The sequence below is a fragment of the Triticum urartu genome, chromosome 6, assembly GCF_003073215.2.
Source record: "Triticum urartu cultivar G1812 chromosome 6, Tu2.1, whole genome shotgun sequence".
Taxonomy (NCBI): domain Eukaryota; kingdom Viridiplantae; phylum Streptophyta; class Magnoliopsida; order Poales; family Poaceae; genus Triticum; species Triticum urartu.
This window is the reverse complement of record NC_053027.1, coordinates 73,215,533-73,239,134: the sequence shown is the minus strand read 5'-3', so window position 1 is coordinate 73,239,134 and position 23,602 is coordinate 73,215,533. Positions and strand designations below refer to the sequence as shown.

At 55.5% G+C, this 23,602-nt stretch overlaps 1 pseudogene; it reads right to left on the bottom strand.

Annotated features, from left to right (window-relative positions):
- Positions 1–1,277: 1,277 nt before the first annotated feature.
- On the bottom strand, positions 1,278–23,113 carry LOC125516575 (annotated as a pseudogene).
- Positions 23,114–23,602: the final 489 nt, after the last annotated feature.

The window sequence follows — 23,602 nt, the reverse complement described above, 5'->3', positions numbered from 1 at the left end:
CACAAGGGCCCACTGCACCACCCCTACCACCACCACCGAACAAGCACATCGCAACCAACACGACCACCCGCACCTCGCAACGGCCACAGCCGGCCCTCCCCGCATGCAGGTCAGCAAACTCATCGATGCTCGACTGAAGCAGAAACACCGGACATGGCATGAGCCACCACGCCGTACCGAGCACCATGTCATCAAGGCACGGAGGAGCGCTACCCGAGGCCATGGACCACCATTGTCCCTTGGCCCACGCACCCGCTGGCGACCGAAGCAAGCACCTCGTGACGAGCCACCTCCGAGCACCCCAAGCAATCTGCAACAACACTCGACTGCAGCACCACTCAGCCCAGAGACCCACAGCGCCCATGTCCCGCCCAGTGCGCCCACACTGCACCTCCCCGCATGGCTACACCGCCGCCCGACACAGCGACCCCTTCTAACCCACAGCCGCGCCTGATCCGCGTGCCGTGGCCACCTCGCCCAGCCCGGTGCAGCAGAGTACCGGCGCACCCCTCGGTGCTACCCCAAGCCACCGTCGGCCCGATGCTCCCCGCCGAGCTGCACGCCTCCACAAGGCCAACCGTCCCGCACCGCCTGGACGCCTCATGGGGAGGGAAGAGTCCCGCCGCCTCCGCATGGCTTTGCCCGTCGGCATCCCCTAGCTGTGGCGAGGGAGGGAAGAGGCGAGGTGGGGGCGGCGGTGGCGGGGAGCTAGGGTTGCGCCTGGGCCGCTCGTGGGAGCGGCATGGGGCTCGGTTCTCAATATGCTAGATAGCACCGTGCCATGTTTTGTGCTCTTCAGTCCTCCTTCACTAAGCATTACATGTTTTTAGTGGCTTGATTTACGTGTGGTAGCCTTTATCTTGGAGAATAATATTTTTTTCAAAGGAAAAAATATGTAATTCATATATCTCCTGATTTTTTTAAATGGCCCGAATACTGGAATGGCATTTTCAAAGTTTAAGCTAATGCAACGGGGAAGAAAATCTTTTAGGGTTTCTAAAATGAGTCTCTCTTTGTCTAGGGTCACTTGTATTGGTTGTGTGTAAGAAGCAGCTTCACTATGCATTTTTTCCGGCATGTCTGATGCCTTTTTTTAGTATTAGCTGCCTCTATGCTCCAAAATCACCAGGGTTCATCATAGCTCACAAGTACAAACCACTAACGACATTCATTATTACAAGTTTACCGAAAATAAAAAGGCATACATTAGCACAAGTTTCTAAATACAAGCTATTCATTTTCATTTATTTGTACTACCCATATGATAGACTGACACTCTATCTTTTCATGACTAACCTGCCGCAAGTGACAACAATAAACACATAGGATTTGTCATCCACCTTGTCAAAGAAGGGGAAATAAGCAACCCTCCATGCTTTATTGAAGAGCAGAGCACAAAACACAACCTAGAGGCCAGCCACAAACCCTGACCGAAGTCCAAAGTAAAAGAACAACATCTGTCGGGGGTTTGGTGCGACATATGCCAACGGATGGCTTATCATGGTGGGGGCGAGTAGAACGTCGCCGGTGCCTGGAAACTGGATGAGGCGAAGACATGCACGCCGGCGAATCTTACCCAGCTTCGGGGCTCTCCGGGGAGATAATACCCCTACTGCTGCTCTGCGAGGTCTCCGCATGATCACTATGGCCAAGTGTTTACACGGTGGCTCCTTGAGCTGTTTCTGGTGGTAGAAGAGGGCAAGGCTAGCTCTCTCCTTCTATCTGGTATGGTCTAGAACTACTGGGATCCAACCCCTTGCATGGGTGCCCTGGGGGGTTTATATAGGCCTACCCCCCAGGGGTACAATGGTAATTCGACTGGGCGCGGGCCCAACCGTCAGTGCCTCCGACCTCTGACTTCTCCGCCGACTGCTGGGGCCCGCCGACTGGTGGGCCCCGCCGACTGGTCTGGTACGGAGCCGACAGGCCGCGTCCGCCGCGGGCGGGTCTTGCCAGCCGCTGATTACTGTAGCGGTGCTTCTGATGATGCAGGCTTGGTCATGGGGTCGTGGCAACAGCCCCGTCGCCTGGCGGGCGATCACTGTGGCCACTCCCCATCTCATCTTGATTAATGGCGCGTGGGCCCCGGGGGAGGGCTCGGCCGACTCCCCTAGGCCAACTCTCGACGGGTCCGACTGGCGGTTCTCTTGCCGTCTCCCGAGGTCTCGCTAACTGGTGGGCCCCGCTGCCTCCAGGCCGTACAGATAAGCCGTCGTGGGCGCAGGACTTGGTACTGTGGTGCTGATGTCAGGGCCGGCCGGGCAACAGTGCCACGCCGCACAGAGATCTTCCCGGGTACGGCGTGCTATGGCCATGCCTGCCCTTGGTAAGGGGTGGGAGTGGGCTTCACTGTAGCCACGCCTCTGCCCCGTCCCCTTTGATGAGGTCATGGGTTTGCTGGAGTCGCCAGCCGACTCCCCAAAGCCGGATTCTCTAGAAGTCGTCCCTGGAACTCGGCCGTGAGCGGGCAGTCGGCCGCCCTGCCGTCGACTCCTCAGGAGACGGCTCTTCGCCCTGGGGTCTTGAGGGGCGCAGCCTGCCCCGATGTCTTGAAGGGTCATGGGACTCGGTTTGGCCTACCCGTGGCCCATTACTCCGACAGTAGTCCCCGAAGATGGTGAGGCGCCATGGACGATCGACCGAGAAGCCTCAGCAGTTTCTCTTTCCGGGTGCTCAACACATGGTCTTGATCGACTTCTGCCGGGCCATCTAGAAGGAGTCGGACTTGCTCAACTTGGACTTCACTCAATTTCGACTTGCTCGGTATTTCGAACGTCGCAGCGGGATTTTAAGTGGTGTGCTAGCTAAGCCTCCTGGCCGCCGCCCGTTCTTGGCCTGTCACGTGAGGGCACGTGGCTAGGCCGTCCTGCCAGCCCACGCGTGCGACGGGACAGGCCCACAGGCGGGGCCCGCCACTACCGCGCCTCGGCGCCCGAGCGGATCCGCTGCGGCCCCGGTGGACGGTTGGGATTCTCGTGGAGTTACTGTTCGCAGTAACTACGTGGATCATGGGGGTCGTGGGGTTGTGGGCGCAGTAAATCCCCACGTCCGCCCCTCGGCTTCGCAGCCCACAGGGCTATAAGTAGGGGGAAGAGGGGGGGCACGCGCGCCCCTCCTTCCCACTACTCCTCGCTCTCTTCCTCCTTGCCGCTCCTCGCACTCCTCCTTCCTCTTCTCTTCTTCACTCCGCCGCATGCCCAAGCTCTGGCGAACGCCGCGGCGATAGCTCGCGATGAGTTCTTCCTCTGCTGCTGCGCCTTCCCTAGTGCGCTCCGGCACCTGGGACGGTTCTGAGGTTCATGAAGACCACATCGAGTTCCTCTGCCGGACCCGTCGGCTTCCCGGCGAGGATCGCGTGCAGGTGCGTCTTGCGCCAGAGGGGGAGATTTCCCCCGCCCCGCAGGAGGGCGAGCGGGTCATCTTCCGCTCGCACTGCCTGCGCGGGCTGGGGCTGCCGGCGAGCAGCTTTTTCCGGTCTTTCTTGGAGTTCTACGGCCTCCAGCCGCACCACCTCACCCCCAACACAGTAGTGCTGCTGTCCGCCATCGTGGCCTTGTGCGAGGGCTTCCTCGGAGTCCTCCCCACCCTCGAGCTCTGGGAGGAGTTCTTCTTCTCCAAGCTCGGCACCCAGGCCGTAGGCGTGCCGGCTCAATGCGGCGCCTTCATCGCCGTGCGAAGGTCAGGAGCCGACAACCCCTTACCCTCCATCTCGCTGATAAAGTCGGTGAAGATGTGGCAGAGATCCTACTTCTACGTCAGGAACGTCGCCACGAGGGGCGACTGGGTCAATCTGCCGGCTTTCGAAGCCGGCCCGCCGGCTGGGAGACTTCCCAACTGGTCGTACCGGGCCAGGTCACTGACGCCTGTGGGAACCGGCGCCATCACGCGACTCCGAGTGCTAACACAGTCGGAGGGTCTGACTGGTCGGGACCTGCTGGCCGCCTTTGTCTCGCGCCGAGTTCTCCCACTCCAAGGCCGCCCTCACATGATATGCCAGATGAACGGGCACCGCGACCCGAGTCGGATGTGCACCAACGACATGCCTCACGAAGAGGTGGCCTTCATGGTGAACTACCTCTCGGACAGCAGGCTCCTGGAGGACTGGCGATTCGGCAAGGAGCCGTACTCCCACGCCAACCCCCCGCCCGTGGTGAGTCGCCTTTCTTTTCTTTCTTTAGATTGTCTTCTTCTTGCCGAGTTTTGTTTTGACCAGTCAGCTTTGGTTAGAATCCCCTTCTTCACCCACCAGTCGGCACCTCGGGGCCGGCCCGTGAGTTCGTCACCGACCGGGCAGAGAGCGACGTCGACAACCCTGATCTGGGGGCGGCGGCTCTGGAAGACGACGCCGATGGAGGAGGAGGGACAGCAGGCGACTTCAGGCCTTCGGCTACCTTCGCCGACTGGCCTGAAGATAGCGCCGAGGGAGAAGTCGCCCCTCGCCATCGGCCAGGAGCCAGCCAGCCTGGCGCGGGCTCTTCCGCCGCGCCGGGCGCTCCAGGCGGCGGGAAGAAGTGCAGGACCGTGCCGACCTTGTTCGGCAGTCGGCCGAAGAAGCCCAAGGGCTCGGCTGCGGCGACCCGACGGGACGAGGCAGCCGCGAAGGCCATCCGCTTCCGTAAGGAAGTGAAGAAGCCGCCGTTGGTCTCCGCGTAAGTATTTTGTCTATAAAGTTTATTCTTTCTTCGTGATTTGTCTGAGTCTATGCTTGCCCCTCTTTCTTCAGGGCTCCCCTCTCTCTTGAGCGGGTCACCGCCGCCTCTGTCATGGGGTCAGCGGAGACGTCCGCCACCACTCGGCGGATTGACCCCGCTGCTGACCTCCGGGAGGCGACGGAGCGGAAAGCGCAGGAGAGGCGCAACGAAGAAGAGGCCCTCCGCCTGGAGAAGGCAGAGGCCGACAGGGCGGAGGCCTCCGCTAAGAAAAAACTAGCGGAGGCCGAAACGGCCGCCGCAGTGAAGCAGTAGGCTGAGGAAGCCGCACGCCGCCAGTCGGCCTTGCTTGTCTCCCTGCTGAACTCTGCGCCGCCGCCTCCGGAGTTCACGGGGCCAACTGGAGAAGCCGGTGGGGAGAACCTCGTCGAGGAGAGGGAAGGCAGCGACCCCTCTACTCCGGACGCGCACGTCCCGCCGCCGCCTCCGCCGCCGTCTGAAGGCGCGCAAGGTGAGCAGCCAGCAGACCCTCCGGTGCCGCCAACCGAAGACGAGGTCATGGCGAGGCTACTCCTCCAAGTCGGCTCGCCAGCGCGCCGTCGTCTGGAGAAGGCGACTTCGGCACCCCGCCCCCTGGAAGCCGGCACCGCTAGCTCGGCGGCCCCAGACGCCGAAGCGACGAGCGCCGCACCTGTTGGGTGGGTGCGAGGAGGCGGCACAGGGCCTCTGAACCAGGAGCTCCTGGACATCCAGGCAAAGCTTCATGCTGAGGGTGACGCTCTCCAGAGTTGCACCAAGGCGTTCCTAGCGTCGCGGGTAGCCGTTCGGGTATGTTTTTTTTTCTTTGGTCTTTGTTTTCTTGCTCCTCTCTGTGGGGGCGCGCCAGCGCACCCACTGGGTGTAGTCCCCGAGTTTCGTGTCGGCTACTGAGCAGGCGGCCCGAAACTCCAATTGATGAACTTCTGGATACTAACTTTGTCTGAAATGCTTGTCGCGGGATTACCACAACCTCCGCGTCACTGCCTTCAACCGTAATGTTGAAGAGCTGGGCAAGAAGACCGCCAAGGTGGCGGAGAGCAGGAGTAAGTCCCCCTTTTTTTCTGCGGGGGCGCGCTAGCGCACCCGCGGGTTGTAGTCCCCGAGATTTGGGCTGGCTGCTGAGCAGCCGGGCCGGATCTCCCCGGCGACCTACTTTATTGACGACTGTTGTCTTTCTTCCTTTCCTTCAGGAGCCAACGCTGCTCTTCAACAGCAGCTGAGCGAAGCCAACTCCGCCCTGCGCGCCAAAGGGGAGGAGTGCAGCAAGCTCGCCACAGAGCGCGATGTGTTGGCCACTCAGTTGGCAGAGCAGAAGGAGCTGCTTGTGAAGTCGCAGAGGGAGGCGGAGGAGACGGAAGCCGCCCTCTTGGCCGAGTTCGCGAGCGAGCGCTCCTCCTGGTCTGACAAGGAGGCGCTGTTGTCCTCCGGCTTCCATGAGATTGAAGACATCGTTGATGGTGAGCCTCTTTATTTTCTTTCTTCGACCTGCCGACTTAGATCGTGCCGACTCCTGGTTTTTGACTTGCTTCTTCGTTTCTTCGTGTCTGTGCAGACTTCTTCCCTGGGCAGTCGTAGGCCACCATCCAAGCCACCGAGGCTGACCGTGAAGGTCGGAGGGCGGAGGGCGCGGAGATCGGCGCCGATGCCCCCCAAACTCTTGATGAGCACATCCTAAGCATCGAGGCTCGCCTCCGGCCGGATCACCGGATGCTGCGCCGGCTCCAGCGCGTCGGTGCCCAAGCGATTACCGCCCTTTGGCCGGATGTGCAGGCTCCGTGCACCCCCAGCCTGATGGCCAACTGGCTGGAGGTCACGGTTGGTCGTCTTGAGGCCTGGAAGGGCTCTTCGGCCCGGGCTGGAGCGCGCCGGGCCTTGGAGTTCGTTAAGGCGTTGTACCCGGGGCTGGATCTAGACCGGTTGGCCACGCTTCGGTCGGAGGCCCAGCCGGAGCTGGCGGCTGCGGAAGACGCCCTCGTCAAACGTGCTGCGGCGATCGCCGAGTACACCGACACCAGTATCTTCGTCCCCGAGCGGTCTAAAGACGGTGAGGAGGTACCGCCGGAGTGGTTTGGGATGAACCCAGACTACGGCGAAGACTCGGCGGAGGTGATTGGCTCCAGCGTCGAGGAGGAGGACGAAGCGAAGGATGGAGGCGAGGCGGAGGCACCAGAAGATGGAGCAGACGGCCAGCCTCAGCCCGACGCGCCTCCAGCAACGAGCCGCGTGCGAACGAGTCGACTGCCACCGGAGGTGATCAAGCCGAGACTAGCCAGCCGGCTGCCCCGACGCCTGACGTTGGCGCCTCCTCCGACCCTCCGAATCCGTCTGCTGCCTCCTAAGCTGCCGCTGTATCTTTCATTTTATCTGCTTCAATAGTCTTTAAAGAACTTGTTAATTCGCACAATTCCACCCGCGGGGTGTATTTTGAACCTCTACTCGACAATTCGGCCAAAGGCCTATGTTATGTAAATATATATATATATATATATCTTTTCTTGCCCATTGTTCTTTTGGCTTTTTTCCTTTGCCGCTTTCTCTTAGTTGCCTGCCTTGCCAATCGGACAGCCGCTCTGCAGACTGTTGCTGGATCAAGTGCTAGGCTACTTTGGGAAAGCAAGTACTTAGCCAATTTCAAGATTGCTTGAGCAAGTTGGATAGAAGACGACAATCCGACTGTCCGAGAGTCGGTTTGCGAGAAAGGCTGGAAACCGTCTTGAGCTATGTTTTACGCTTTGAGTCCTTAGCCATTTTTCATGCGAACACCCATTCTACCTTACATCTGCCCACCGTACAGTCGCTCTGCGAGCTGCGGCTTCTGTCAGAAGACGGTTTAGGTGTTACACACTACTTGTCCGGCTGCAGGAAGCATTTCATAGTGCAAGGCGGCAAGTCCCCGGGCCGACTTGTCGAGCCCGGTGCCAAGCGGCATGACAAAGAGTAACATACTTGTAGGCATAATTTTTATCATACAGACGAAAGAGGGCAGTCCCCGAGCTCGTCTCGGGGGGCCCGAAGTCTTGGTACTTTAATACAAAAGGTAGTGTGGTACATACTGCATCAACTGTAAAATCTTCGGAGGAGATTTGCATTCCATGGCCGCTCTGTCTCCTTGCCGGAGTCGTCCCTCTTGCGTGCTCGGGGCTTCCTGTTGTGGTATCGGCGCAGGCTCTGCTGGTAGATGCTGGACCGGCTGAGTGCCAACAGCCGGCCCTCTTCCAGCAGATCGACGTCGTCTTGTCGTGCTTCTTCTGCTTCCTCCTCGGTGTACATGGTGACTCGTGGGGAGTCAAACTCTATGTCCGTTGGGATGACGGCTTCGGCACCGTAGACGAGGAAGAAGGGCGTGAAGCCGGTTGACTTGTTTGGAGTCATGCGCGGACTCCAGAGGACGGCTGGCAGCTCATCGAGCCAGCAGCCAGCCGAGCGCTCCAGAGGCTCAATCAATCGAGGCTTGATGCCAGACAGGATGAGGCTGTTTGCTCGCTCCACTTGTCCGTTTGACTGCGGATGGGCGACGGACGCTAGGTCCAGTCGGACGCCCTGTGTTGCCCAGAAACGGGCCAAGGCGCCTTTGGCAAAATTTGTGTCGTTGTCGGTGATGATGCTATGCGGTATGCCGTACCGAATTGTGATATCGGTGATGAAGGTCACGGCAGTCGGACCGTTCAGTTTCTTAATTGGCTTCACTTCCACCCACTTGGTGAACTTGTCTACTGCGACAAGTAGGTGAGTTAAACCACCTCGTGCTGTCTTGAATGGTCCCACCATGTCTAGACCCCAAACTGCGAAAGGCCAGGCAATGGGGATGGTCTTGAGCGCAGAAACCGGCTGGTGCGGCTTGGAGCTGAACTTCTGGCACCCTTTGCATTTTTGGAACAACTCCTTGGCCTCTTCCAAGGCAGTCGCCCAGAAGAAACCGTGCCGAAAGGCTTTGGCGACGAGTGCTCTTGAAGCCGCATGGTGGCCGCATTCGCCTTGATGGATGTCTTTGAGAATCGCCTGGCCTTGCTCTAGCTCAGCGCTGGTAGACACCAGTGACGTTGCGCCTGACCAGCTCTCTATTGATTATGGTATAGGCCGCCGCCAGGCGTTGTACTTGTTGAGCTGAGGTCTCATCAGTTGGTAGCTCTTTGTTCACCAGGAATTTGAGGATGGGCTTGGCCCATGAGGGTGCTGCTATTTCTTCGACTACTAGAACTGCGACTTGGACGAGGGTAGCTGGGCTGGGAGGCGGCGGGTTGGAGTCAACAGCCGCTTGCTGGGTTGATGAAGTCCCCAGGCCGATTGGCGTGGTCCTTGGGCCGAGTTCTGGAATCTTCGCGTCCGCCACCGCAGTCCCCGGGCCGGGCTCGACTGTGGCGGCTTTGGAGTCATCCACCAAAGTCCCCGTTCCGTCTGCCGGAGCTCTGGAGTCGGATCCACCGTCTTCGGGAGGAGCCGGCACAAAAATGGAGTCTGATTCTGGTGAAGACTTGACAGACGACTTGAGGAGGCGTTGAAGGGCGACGCCAGATGGTATTGCTTGGCGGGTAGAGCCGATTCGTGCCAAGGCGTCTGCTTGGTCGTTGTCGTTTCTTGGCACATGGAGGAACTCTCACCCTTCAAAATACCCGCTGAGTTGCTGCACGAGGAAATGGTAGCTCTCCATGTTTGCGTCTTTCGCGTCCCAGTAGCCAGATGACTGCTGGACCACTAAGTCCGAGTCGCCATAACACAAGATCCGGCGGATGCCAAGTTCTTTGGCAAGCCGGAGCCCGTGAATGAGCGCCTCATACTCGGCAACATTGTTGGAGGCGGCAAAATAGATTTGTAGTGCATATTTGAGCTTGTCGCCTTTAGGAGAGGTGAGGACGACGCCGGCTCCCAAGCCGGTGCGCATCTTGGAGCCGTCGAAGTGCATCCGCCAATGGGTGGAGTCAGGCGCTCGAGGCAGGTACTGGGTCTCGGCCCAGTCGACGAGGAAGTCGGCCAGTGCTTGTGATTTGATAGCGGTGCGGGGATGGTAGTAGATGGTGTAAGGAGCCAGCTCTATGGCCCACTTGGCCACTCGACCAGAAGCATCTCGGCTACCGATGATCTCGGCAAGTGGAGCCGTGCAGACCACCGTGATTGGATGCTCTTGAAAATAAGGCTTCAATTTCTTGGCAGCAAAGTGTACGCCATAGCACATCTTCTGGTAGTGGAGGTAGTTCTGCTTGGAGGTCGACAGTACCTCACTCAGGTAATATACTGGTCTCAGGACAGGCAGCGCCTTGCCTTCCTCCTTGCGCTCCACTACCATGACTGTGCTGACTACCCGGCTGGTGGCAGGGATGTACAGGAGCATAGGTTCCTTAGGAGTCGGAGCCGCCAGGATGGGTGGAGTAGTCAGCATCTTCTTCAACTGGTGAAAAGCTTCGTCCGCCTTATGGTTCCACTCAAAAAAAGTGGTCTTCTTCATGAGTTGGTATAAGGGGAGAGCTTTCTCGCCCAGCCGACTGATGAATCGGCTGATGGATGCTAAGCAGCCGGTGAACTTCTACACATCCAGCAGTCGGCTGGGTACCTCCATTCTGTCGATGGACTTGATTTTTACTGGGTTGCATTCTATGCCACATTCAGAGACCAGGAAACCTAGCAACTGGACGGCTGGTACTCCGAAGACACACTTCTCGGGGTTGAGCTTGATCTGGAACCGGCGTAGGTTCTCAAAGGTCTCCTTGAGGTCTTCCAACAGTGTTCCACGCTTTTCCGTCTTCACCACCACGTCATCTATGTAGACGTGGGCGTTCCTGCCGAGCTGTTTGAGGAGGCACTTCTGCATGCAACGCTAAAAGGTGGCGCCGGCATTCCTTAAGACGAACGTCATGGTGAGATAGCAGAATGCTCCAAACAGCGTGATGAAGGCGGTCTTCAATCTGTCGGCCGGGTTCAGCTTGATCTGGTGATATCCTGAGTATGCATCCAAGAAACTCAACAACTCGCATCCGGCTGTGGAGTCTATCACCTGGTCAATTCTTGGTAGAGCAAATGGGTCCTTGGGGCAGGCCTTGTTGAGGCTCGTGTAGTCAATACACATTCGCCATTGCTTGTTCTTCTTTAGCACCAGGACCGGATTTGCCAGCCACTCCGGGAAGAAAACTTCCATAATGAAGCCGGCTGCTAGGAGTCGGGCTATCTCTTCTCCGACAACTCTTCTCTTTTCTTCTGATAAGCGGCGCAGGGGCTGCCTGACCGGCTTTGCATCAGATCGGACATGTAACTTGTGCTCGGCGAAATCCGTCGGTACACCTGGCATGTCTTTGGGAGACCATGCGAAGATGTCCCGATTCTCATGGAGGAAATCGACGAGCTCGCCTTCCTATTTGCTATCGAGGTTTGCACCTACGACGGCGTACCTCTCTGGGTGCTCCGGATCCAAGGGTATCTTCTTTGTCTCTTTGGCCGGCTTGAAGGAACCTTCGGCTTCCGACTCCTTCGGGTCGGGCGATATCTCCGGCTGCTTGCCGACCATCGCCACAACTCGTTCAAGGAGTCGCTTCTCGGCTGCGATCACCAGGGACTCGGCCAGCCGACTGCTCTCGGCCGCGCAAGCGGATGACTTCCAGTAGTCGCCGGCCATAGTCAAAATTCCCCTGGAACTGGGCATCTTCATCTTGAGGTAGGCGTAGTGGGGGACCGCCATGAACTTGGCCAAGGCGGGTCGGCCAAGTAGCGCATGGTATGGACTCTCAAGGTCCACCACCTCAAACCAAACAGACTCTCTTCGGAAGTGATCTTTGTCCCCAAAGAGGACGTCAATCAGGATCTTGCCGATTGGTGAGCAGGAAAGCCCAGGAACAATGCCGTGGAACACAGTCCGGCTGTTCTAAAGCTGTCTTTGCTTGATTCCTAACTTCTCCATGGTGTCCTTGTATAGGATATTGATGATGCTGCCCCCGTCTATCAGAACTCGCGAGAAATGCGTGGCCCGTTTGTCCGTGGCAAAGGTGGCGTCCAGGACCAAGGCGTAGGAGCCCGGACTCGGCATCACTTCTGGGTGGTCAGCCCTGCTCCAGCTGATGGGCTTCTCAGACCAGTGCATGAACTCTGGCGTCTCTGAGGCTACTGCGTTCACCTCTTGTCGCTGCAGCCGCCTGCTGCGTCGATCATCATCCACACTGGTGAACACCACATAGGCTCCATGCTCTTCAGGGTATTCATCTTGTACTGCGCCAACTGGCCTGACTGCCAGCTGCTGGGGCGGAGGCGGAGGCGGCTGTCCAGCAGGCGGGGGTGGCAGGAGGTCGTCTCCCTTGGCGATCCTGGTGAGCTAGTGGCACTTCCGGGTGGTGTGATTCGACAGCTTCGCGCCGCTGTGGAACTTGCAAGGTCCATCCAAGGTCTGCTCATAGGAGAAGGCCGGCAACTAGTTTGGCTTGCCGCCTTTCTGTCGCTTGGGCGGAGGCTGCTCTTCTGGCTGCTGGGCTTCAACGGTCGCGACCTGCCGGCTGCCGGAAGTCGGCTGCGGGGCCTTGCGCTTGTTGTCGCCCTGCTGTTGTCGCCGGCCGGCGTCTGCCGCCGGAGTTCTTGGAGCCTAAGGAGCTACTTTGCCAGTCGTGCTGATTTGAATTTCCGCCTACATGGAGGAGTCGGCCATGGCGTACTTGTCTGCTATGATCAGCAGCTCGTCGAGGGTTTCTGGCTCGTCGCAGAGGAGCTTGTGCTTGTAACGCCCCAAGACCGGAGCTTCAGTTGCCTTCCAGGGTTTCCGGTTTTCGTCGTGTTTTGTTTGGTCTACTGCATTTCATCTTTGCATCATGTGCATTGCATCATGTCATCATGCAACCCGTTTTAAAAACTCAACTAAACAAATGGTATGGATCTTTGATCCATTTAAATCGAGGGAATTCACATGGTGATTCTCTTTAAAACATATCCTCTCGATATTTAGAGAGCTATAGTAAATATTTCCATTCTTGGGGATCACCATAACACACTTGCAACTTAATTCCACGCCTCTTATGCTTCAAGTTGCACCTCCAAACTTTGCCCATTATTTTTTTTCATCGCTTTTCCGGAGCTCCACCAAAAATCCGAACATTTTTGGATACTCCTAAAAACCTGTCCTAGTTCAACCTTTTGAATTAAATTCAAATGGATTTGAATTTAAATCTTCCTATCATGGCCTTTTCTATTTTCTCGGAACAAGCATATTTTGCGAGTCCAGGAAAATTATCCGCGTGCCCAAATTCTTTTCCTAACCCTCTCTTTCTTTACTTCTCTTTAATGTTTTCCTGTTAAAGGAAAATTAAGAGGGGGATAGAGTAGCCCAGCGCAGCAGGCCACTTGGGCCTCCTTCATGAGCAGCCTCCAAGGCCCATTTGCTCCCACGCCGGCCCATTAGCTCAACCGGGCCCAGCCATCCCCGCGGCCACCTAGGCCCAGCCGCACCTTACCTCTAACCCTAGCCGCCAGGGAGCCGACCTCCTCCTCTCGATCTCTCCCTCGTGCTTCCCCTCAGCGCCGTCATCTCTCTCGATCCCCCTCGTCCTCCTCCCGACCGCGCCGTCAGGGGAAGCCGCGGCTCGACCCCAATCCTCCTCCACCCCACGCCGGAGTCCCACCTCGCCGGAGCACAGGACCTCCTCTGCCGCCGCGCCATGGATGGCTGCAGCTCAAGCCGCATCCTCGCCGGGCCTCTCGCGCGCCCGAGCTCCATCACGCGTGCCCGCCTCCTCGTCCTCGTGGCCGAAGCAGCCGAACAGGATGCCTTGTGCCTGAGCCTCCTTGCTCTCCTCATCGACCCAGGGAGAGGAGCTCCTCCCGAAACCCTTTCACGTCATCGCCGTTCGACGCCGTCGGAGCAACCCGCCACCTTGGACGCCCGACCTCGCTGCCGTCCTGGAGCTCGTCCACCTCCCCATACCGCCGCCCTGGCCTCGGATCCGGCGGGATCTCGTCCGGTCGTCCCCGCCGCCAAGTCCATCGTCGGAGCCACCGTCCTCTGCCACACCATCGCCGCCTGTTCTGCCCATCCCTGCATCGGACCCCGACGAGCTGGCTGCCCCGTTGGCCTTGCTGCCTTTGTCGTGGCCAGGTCAACACAGACACCCGGAGTCCATCTTTGGTTGCACGCCAAGTACCACGGCATACGGCGCCCGAACGACCACCGAACCGGAAACGCCAAGTATCCCTACGCGTGAAGACGCCAACTCCGTTTCGGGATTCGTTAAGTACCGCTACCGATATGGCTCGAACGTCTACGAAACGTGTATCACTACCGTCGACCCCGAAGCCCTCGGATTCGTCAAGTCCGAAGGTGCAAGTACCTCTCCGAACGAGCGTGAACGACTACTTCCACTACCGCCGTCGCGAGAACGCCTACTTCCCTCTACGAACTTGATCCGTCCCGTTTGCATGCTCCAAAGGTATAACCCCGAGACGACACCCGTGGACCGAATGCTTGTGTTGTATGAGATGCATGGTTGGTTGTTGTTTTCGCTCGTGAACCTTAGTTGTTCCTCCTCGTTGCCATGCCGTCGACACGTGGGAACCCGGTAACTGGGAGCACCCCACCGTTCTTCGCATGACACGCTCCCGTCTTTTTCTTTGCACCGATGTCTCAATCGAGTTTCCGGAAACGGAACGTTGCCGTGGCACCGTTTCCGTTATCGTCGCTGTGGCACCCTTTCTTTCCGCCACGATGACAAATGCCTCATATCTTTTCATGTCAACATTTTCTTGAAATTGCATAAACTTGTTTATGTCATCCGCATCATGATAAAAACAATTAAAATGTTAAATTGTTGTTGCACCAAATTGATAAATGCATATGGGGATTTACCGGATTCGTTATTTTTTATGTCCGACCCCATTTAAATTGTTTAGATAGTATAGTTTTGTTATGCTTCACCTCTTGCCATGCTAACCAACATTTAAATTTGTTGAGTACCTAACCGGGAGAGAACTAAATAATTAATGCGGTGTTTCGTCAATATACAACTTGTTGCATTTTGAGCTCCACTTAATTTGTAGGGTTGCTTGTGCTCTTTGCCTTACCATGCCTCTTTAACCCAGACATGCATCATACTTGGTTGTGCATCATGCCATGTTTATGTGTTGGTTGTTTACTTTGTTGTGTGCTTCTTTTCTGGTGTTGCTTCTTCGGGTTGGTTCCGGTAACGTCGTGTTTATGAGGACCCGTTTGTCTATGTCCGTTTGTCTTCTTCATGGAATCGTTCTTCTTCCTTGCGGGATTTCAGGCAAGATGATCATACCCTCGAAATCACTACTATCTTTGCTTTGTTAGTTGCTCGCTCTTTTGCTATGCCTATGCTGCGATACCTACCACTTGCTTATCATGCCTCCCATATTGTTGAACCAAGCCTTTAACCCACCTTGTCCTAGGAAACCGTTGTTTGGCTATGTTACCGCTTTGCTCAGCCCCTCTTATAGCGTTGTTAGTTGCAGGTGAAGATTGAAGTTTGTTCCTTGTTGGAACATGGAGATGATTGTTCCTTGTTGGAACATTTTTACTTGTTGGGATATCACAATATATCTTATTTAATTAATGCATCTATATACTTGGTAAAGGGTGGAAGGCTCGGCCTTATGCCTGGTGTTTTGTTCCACTCTTGCCGCCCTAGTTTCCGTCATATCGGTGTTATGTTCCCGGATTTTGCGTTCCTTACGCGGTTGGGTTATAATGGGAACCCCTTGACAGTTCGCTTTGAATAAAACTCCTTCAGCAAGGCCCAACCTTGGTTTTACCATTCGCCTCCTAGCCTCTTTTTCCCTTGGGTTAGGCCAGCCCAAGGGTCATCTTTTTTTAACCCCCCCGGGCCAGTGCTTGTCTAAGTGTTGGTCCGAACTGAGTAGACTGCGGGGCCACCTCGGGGAAACTTGAGGGCTGGTTTTACTCGTAGGATGTCTCATCCGGTGTTGCCCTGAGAACGAGATATGTGCAGCTCCCATCAGGATGTCGGCGCATCGGGCGGCTTTGCTGGACTTGTTTTACCATTGTCGAGGATGTCTTGTAGAACCGGGATACCGAGTCTGATCGGAATGTCTCGGGAGGAGGTCTATTCCTTCGTTGACCGTGAGAGCTTGTCATGGGCTAAGTTGGGACACCCCTACAGGGATTTGAACTTTCGAAAGCCGTGCCCGCGGTTATGAGCAGATCGGAATTTGTTAACGTCCAGTTGTAGAAAACCTGAAGTCGACCTTAATTAAAAATGCATCAACCGCGTGTGTAACCGTGATGGTCTCTTTCCGGCGGAGTCCGGGAAGTGAACACGGTTGTTGGAGTTATGCTTGACGTAGGTTGTTCTAGGATCACTTCTTGATCATAGTTTATCGACCGTACTTTTTCCTTCTCTTCTCGCTCTCATTTGCGTATGTTAGCCACCATATATGCTAGTCGCTTGCTGCAGCTCCACCTCATACCTTTTACCCTACCTATAAGCTTAAATAGTCTTGATCGCGAGGGTGCGAGATTGCTGAGTCCCCGTGATTCACAGATACTTCCAAAACCAGTTTGCAGGTGCCGATGAGACCGTGCAGATGATGCAACCAAGCTCAGGAGGAGCTCGATGAAGATCTTGTCCTTTGTGTTGTTTCGTTCTAGTTGTTCAGTAGTGGAGCCCAGTTGGGGTCGATCGGGGACCTTGTCGCATTTGGGGTTCTTCTTTTATTTTGGTTCTGTAGTCGGACCTTGATTGTATCTAGATGATGTAATGTTTTATTCATGTAATTGTGTGAAGTGGCGATTGTAAGCCAACTATGTATCTCTTTCCCTTATTATATTACATGGGTTGTGTGAAGATTACCTCACTTGCGATATTGCTTTCAATGCGGTTATGCCTCTAAGTCGTGCTTCGACACGTGGGAGATATAGCCGCATCGAGGGCGTTACAGTGCTTGAGGAGGGTGCCTTCTCGGCACCCGGCTGTGAAGTACTCGATGGCCTGCACCTTGTGCATGCCCTCGCAAGAGTTCCGGAGCTCAGACCAACGCGTGAGGTAGTCACGAGTCGACTCGTCAGGACCTTGCACGCACAAGGAGAGCTGACGAGGCTTGGGAGGACGCTTGTACGTGCTGGTGAAGTTGCGGACGAACGCTTCAGTGAAATCGACCCAGCTGTTGATGCTGCAGGGCTTTAGGCTGTTCAGCCATGTCCGGGCCGTGCCCTGGAGCATGAGCGGAACGTATTTTACGGCGACAAGCTTGTTGCCGTTTGCTATGCTGACAGCCGTGGAATAGTCGACTAGCCCGTCTTCCGGCTTCACGGAGCCGGTATACTTGGGCGTGCCTCTTGGGAGCGTGAACCCTCTGGGAAAAGGCTCGTCCCGGATGCGGGGCCCGAAACAAGGCGGACCCAGCTCGTCTTCTTCTTCCAGCGCCAGGGACCGGTGAAGTCGGTCGATCCGGTGGCGGGCGTCATTCTCTCCAACTCCCTCTCGGCGGCCAAGGCGGTCACCGAGAGTCGGATGGTCAACAGGCGGCGGGGAGACTCGCCTCTTCTTGCGGGGAGGGGGAGGCGGACAGTCGTCCCATCGTTCCACTGCTCTCGGGCGGCCATCTCGGTCGCGCTCTATGGTAATGCGAGTCCGACTGTCGCTGACGGCCGGCTCCTTGTCCTTTCTTCCTCGGGCGCCGCCAGTCGGCGTTCGAGACGTCGTGCCTTGATCTCGGTGCGGGTCGTCGTTTGGCCGCTGCGGCGCCTCCGTGCGGCAGCCGGCCTCATTCTGTGCGGCAACCGCGTCGAGGAGCCGCTGGACTCGCTCCATCATGAGGCGGCGTTCTTCGCCCTCGAAATTGTCCAGCTCATCCGCCGCTGCCTGGGCGGCTCGGATGTTCTCCGCCGGTGTAGCGTACACGGGGCGGCTAGCCCCAAACAGGCTGGCGATGGCTACGCCACGCTGCTGGACCGCGCCAAGGCGGCTGGGCCCTGCCGGGGCCGGCGAGCCGCCGACGGCGCGATCCATCTTCCGCAGGTAAGCTTCTGACAAGCGTCTCATGCTGGCCAGCTTCTTCGCGCCTTCAACGAGCTGAAGGCGGCACGCTTCTAACGTCTCCACGTCAGCATCTTCCGGAATGGGCGCAGTCAGGTCTTGCAGCGCTGCGCGAGTGAGTCGGGCGCTCCTCCGCTAGGGAACTTGTCATGACTGATGACTAGCACCTCAGTGACGGTGCTTCCGTCGCTCTCTGCGTGGGGGAGAGGTTCATCGTAGACCACCACGTTGGTGGGGAACGCGTCGATCGACGCGGTGTCGGAGTCGACCAGCATCGGGTCGGTGGAGCCTATGGACTCCAAGTCTACGGCAGGCTCGCCGGAAACGTGGAGTTGATCGAGGAGGCCTGCGAGAAGGTTTTCGAGGCCGCCCGCGCCTGCGTCGGACGCAGGTTCGTCGGAGAGGCGGACCTCGCCGACAAGTTTGGCCAAGGAGCTGGCTGCGCAGGCGATCTCAACGCCGCGTAGCGCGTCGATGCAAACTTCGCCTGGCGTGCCTGGCTGGCTGCTCTCGCCAGGGAGGAAAAGGGTTCCCGTCCAGAACAGATCTCCGGACGGCGGTGCACCAGGCCCCACGGTGGGCGCCAACTGTCGGGAGTTTGGTGCGACATATGCCAACGGATGGCTTATCATGGTGGGGGCGAGTAGAACGTCGCCGGTGCCTGGAAACGGGATGAGGCGAAGACATGCACGCCGGCGAATCTTAGCCAGCTTCGGGGCTCTCCGGGGAGATAATACCCCTACTGCTGCTCTGCGGGGTCTCCGCATGATCATTATGGCCAAGTGTTTACACGGTGGCTCCATGAGCTATTTCTGGTGGTAGAAGAGGGCAAGGCTAGCTCTCTCCTTCTATCTGGTATGGTCTAGAACTACTGGGATCCAACCCCTTGCATGGGTGCCCTGAGGGGTTTATATAGGCCTACCCCCCAGGGGTACAATGGTAATTCGACTGGGCGCGGGCCCAGCCGTCAGTGCCTCCGACCTTCGACTTCTCCGCCGACTGCTGGGGCCCGCCGACTGGTGGGCCCCGCCGACTTGTCTGGTATGGAGCCAACAGGCCGCGTCCGCCGCGGGCGGGTCTTGCCGGCCGCTAATTACTGTAGCCGTGCTTCTGATGACGCAGGCTTGGTCATGGGGTCGTGGCAACAGCCCCGCCGCCTGGCGGGCGATCACTGTGGCCACTCCCCATCTCATCTTGATTAATGGCGCGTGGGCCCCGGGGGAGGGCTCGGCCGACTCCCCTGGGCCGACTCTCGACGGGTCCGACTAGCGGTTCCCCCGCCGTCTCCCAAGGTCTCGCTGACTGGTGGGCCCCGCTGCCTTCAGGCCGTACAGACAAGCCGTCGTGGGCGCAGGACTTGGTACTGTGGTGCTGATGTCAGGGCCGGCCGAGCAACAGTGCCACGCCGCACGGAGATCTTTCCGGGTACGGCGTGCTGTGGCCATGCCTGCCCTTGGTAAGGGGCGGGAGTGGGCTTCACTGTAGCCACGCCTCTGCCCCGTCCCCTTTGATGAGGTCATGGGTTTGCTGGAGTCGCCGGCCGACTCCCTAAAGCCGGCTTCTCTGGAAGTTGTCCCTGAAACTCGGCCGTGAGCGGGCAGTCGACCGCCCTGCCGTCGACTCCTCAGGAGGCGGCTCTTCGCCCTGGGGTCTTGAGGGGCGCAGCTTGCCCCGATGTCTTGAAGGGTCATGGGACTCGGGTTGGCCTACTCATGGCCCATTACTCCGACAACGTCGACTCTGAATTTTTTTACTTCTTTGTTGATGGTCACGCTGTGCTGCATTTTTGTTGACTGAGCAACTTCTATGAAGGATAGGACCACAAAGTCCAGGGTTGCCATTGTATATGAATGGATTCTCTGTATAAAGAGTGTCAAGTTGAACTCCTGATGGTATTATTCCTGCTAGATGATTATATGACAGGTCCAGAATGGTCAAGTATGTTAGATTCGGCAAGCTTGACGGAATTTCTCCTGAAATATCATTGTCCGAGAAGTCAAGTGACTCCAACGTCTGCATGTTCCCAATCTTCTTAGGGAACCCTCCATTCAATTGATTCCATGACAAGTTCAGTTTTATCAATCCACCAAGAGACGTTATTTCCTCTGGAATTTTACCAGTTAAATAGTTGCAAGAGAAGTCAATGCTCAATATCTCCAAAACACCAACACCTCTGTATTGAAGTTCTTGCCTCTTGAAGACTACTGGCATATCACCAACCATCAGTGGTGTAGCCAGGATTTTTGGCCAGGGTGGTCCAATTGATATATACAATATTTATATAAAAAATATGATGTACCAATATATTTAGGCAGAGCTATGTGTGTTAAGATGATGAGGGGGCCAATGCCCCCTCCCCAGCTTTAAACTTATTTTAGAAAAAATAATGGAAGGACTTGGATAGGAAATTGTATATCCTTTGCCCCCAACCAATCATGGTTTGTGCCCTCCGCAGGAAGAGATATAGGATCTGTCTGGTTTGACACTCCGAGCAATCCAAAAAAAATGACGTTGACTTCAATGTTGGCCTCTATTTGGACCTTGTTTAATTTTTTGGTTAGACCTAGCCGCAATAATTTTCCCTGTTGGTTTCTAAGCCAATGACCGGCGGCAGAATCCTCTGCCAATTATTTAACGCACCAATATTGGCATATAGCGAGCATAGGAAGGATCCAAACTAACTTGTCGTCTTGCTCCACCATTGCATGCTAGTATAGATTTTATCAATAGAATGCATGTGGAAGTTTAATTTTTGTAGCAATTCTACAATAAAAACCGCTCATAGTTAAACCTTGAAGGCAAAATCATACTTTGAACTGAAAATGGAAATCATATTTTAAATTGTAGTGGTGTGAAGTCGGTGGAGTTCCTGCCTTGGTGTTTAGCTCTACCCTGTGCATGCATTACTACCATCTGCCTCGCTGGCACTCCTCCGCCCTATGCCTACATGGCGCAATGCGGCATCGGCTTCTATCACGCTGAAAGCTAGGGTTTGTCGTCGCCGTGTGGTCGGTTGGAGACTTCGAGTCATCAAGTCCATCCTTTAGCGTACAAAAAAACTGCTTTAAGCATACGAGGGAACATTTCTTGGGTAAAGCATACACCTAGAACGTAGGAAGTAACGAGTGAGCTAGTTATCAGATCCATAGTTTTTGGGCTTAGGCCTTAGATGTGCATTGTGGCCTGATTAATTTTTCTTATGGGTATACTGAAGTACCGGGCCGGTGTACAGGGTGGTCCATGGACCACCCTGTCCACCCTCCAGCTACGCCACTGCCAACCATAATTTGGAAATCTGCAACGACGGTGCCAGGAACGTGTACATATGGTGTTGTCATCATTGTTAGATTTGATAGATGATGAGGTATGGAACCTGATATCCCATTGGCCGCCAGATTCAAATGATAAATTTTCCTGAGATTTGTGATATTATTCAGAATATGCCCATGGAACATGTTGTTGCTCAGCCATAGAAACTGCAGTTCCCCCAAGTTCCCAATCCACATTGGCAATGTTCTAGAGAATCTGTTCCTTGCCAGATCTAAAAAAAGATAGCATTGTGCAGTTTTTTAGAAACGGCGGAAACTTGCCAGAGAGCCTATTGTTACTTAACAATAGAAATGCCTTGTCTCTTGTACTAAAACATTGAGGAAGTTCTCCTTGAAGAAGATTGTTGGAAAAACCCAAGGAATACATGTACAATTCACATACAAACAATGGAATTTGACCTATGATGTAATTGGAGAATAGACTTATCGTACTTAGTTCTGGAGCCCCAAAATCTGATGGCAGGGGCCGTGACAAAGAATTTCTTGATATGTCCAATGTGTCTAGGTTTCTGGGCAGTCGAGGTATTCTACCAGATATATTGTTCGAAGGACAATATAGTATTCCTAATGACATGTTACCCATATTTTTTGGCAAGGCACCAGTTATTTGGTTATTGGGGATATCCATGTATGTGATCTTTGAGAAGGAACTAGAGAACCAATCTGGAAACCTATCGGTTATTCCTGTGCTTGAGATGTCAAGGTAAGTAAGATCCACTTGCCACTTAAGCCATGCAGGAAACAGAGGACCCATCTGGCAAGATGCAAAATAAGCTCCCATTCCGAACCCACCATAATCTCCAATTGATTGTCAGATAAATCTATTTTCTCTAAGCTTTTTAGACCATGAAAGTGTCCTTCTGTAATCAGACCATCCAAGTGATTCAGACCAAGATCCAAGCTAGCTAAATTAGTGAGAGTACCGATTTCAGGTGGCACATGTCCAGTTAGGAGGTTGTTCCAAAGGTCTAGAACCCTCAGATATGTAAACCTCCCTATAAATTCCGGTATAGGTCCAGTAATGTTTTTTGCATCGAGATCAAGAATGACTAAGCTGGTCCGGTGTCCCATCCAATCCGCTAGAGTTCCTGTCAATTGGTTTCCCAACAGGTGCAATTCCTGCAATTTGTCTGAGGAACATTGTCGGAGCCTCTCCGCTTCGAATCCGCTTGAGAAATAACTGTCAAGGTATAGGAACCTCAAGTTGCATAGGTTCTTCAAGTCTGTCGATCCCATGCTCATCATGTGGCTGCCACTCTCTGAGAAGGATAATTCTTGCAAGCGTACCATACCCTCCAATGCATCAGGAAGCGGACCATACAGGGCGCCGTTGTTACCTTCAAGGTAGAGCCGCTTGAGTCTTGTTAGGTTCCAGAACCAACAAGATGCAACTGGTTGGTCAAACTTGTTGACAGCAAGGTCGAGCACCTCAAGAGTTGTAATAAGGTTTGAGTGTGGGAGCGATTGGTTGGCACTTGTTAGTGAACAACCTTCAAGATGAAGGGACCTCAAACGAAGGGTGTTCACCGCATGATCCCAATCAGCCGCCATACTCAGGTCTACGAAATTCGGGCTGAGAAACCTTAGGAATGGCAGACGTGTTAACCATGAAAGATCGTTGGAGGACACTTTTTTATTGCTTGAGAGGTCAAGATGTTGCAGCTTGGAGAGGTTGCCAAGGGGGGGGCACTTGGCCAGAAAACGACGCTTCCCCAAAATACGGCGCTCCAGATAGGTTGAGGTATCTCAGGTTTCCCATGGAACCCAGAAATTCGGGAATACTACCAGCCGGGCCCACGAGACGCTTGGAGCTGAGATCAAGATGCTCCAGGTGCGGCAGGGAGAGCAAGGAAGGGCTTATCTCGCCGGCCAGTCCCTGGCCTCGAAGGTTGAGCGCGACGACATGGCCGGTCCGGTTGCTGCACCGGATGCCCCTCCACCGGCAGCAATCGTCTTCGCACCATGAGGCGAGGAGGCCAGCAGCGTCGCTGCTGATGCTAATGCCTTGCTTGAAGGCCAGTAGCGCGGCCCGCTCCTGGGGCGTGCAGGCGGCTACCGCCGGTGGCTGCTCCGCTAGCGCATGCGGTGAGGTGGCGAGCAGCACCTTTGCAGGAGGATGCATGCTGGGTGGTTGGTGGGCGCTGGGCAGACAGTAGTGGTGTGCGCACTGCACATCGGCCCTGCATCTGCATGGTTCTGTTGGATATAGTCCAGTTCACCAGCCCGTCCACGGTCGGGGCAGGCCCGGCCCATAGCCCGGGTAAACGAGGCACCCGCCCTGAGCCCCGAGCAGGCAGGGGCCCCAGCCCAGGTAATGTTCCTTCAGTAATTGATAAACAGCAGGGAAAAAGGCCCAACTCTCCAGCCGCACGAAGGGATCGATGGCTAATCAGAGTCTGCCGTTTGCATTGCACCCAGGACCATCGTTCTCCTCTATTTACTCCTGGACTCCTCTGCTTCCTCAAATCGCGAATTCCTAACACAGCGCCACCCCTCAAACTCCTCTTCGATTCCAAGGTCTCATCTAGCTATTAATGGATACATAAGGCGTGAATCCATTCCCCGGCCGATTCTCCTTCCTTCTCAACGTTCTGCTCACTCCCCATCAACT